The sequence below is a fragment of the Squalius cephalus genome (genome assembly GCF_949319135.1).
Source record: "Squalius cephalus genome assembly, chromosome: 1".
Taxonomy (NCBI): domain Eukaryota; kingdom Metazoa; phylum Chordata; class Actinopteri; order Cypriniformes; family Leuciscidae; genus Squalius; species Squalius cephalus.
This window is the reverse complement of record NC_137122.1, coordinates 16,842,315-16,842,616: the sequence shown is the minus strand read 5'-3', so window position 1 is coordinate 16,842,616 and position 302 is coordinate 16,842,315.

Here is a 302-nt window from a genome sequence, read left to right as displayed (position 1 = left end):
AATTCTGACTCCGGGTCTTCTTTCAAACATCTGGTCCTTCGGTCCTAAACTGTTAACCCCTAAAGGCCTGTTCATCCGCCGACGTTTAACGCCTCGTGACTAAACAAAGGGCGTCAATGTGAGTGTGCACACCGGCCCGAAAATCGCCACGCGCGTAAAAGCGTCATTTTAAAAAAAAACGCCTCGGGTTCATTATTTTGGTTTGAAGCACTGCGTCAAAAACTATCCAACCAATGAGATTGGCGCTTTTGTTCACGTGTCTGGAGCTTCTGAAGTTACAGTAAAACACAACTTGGGGGCGC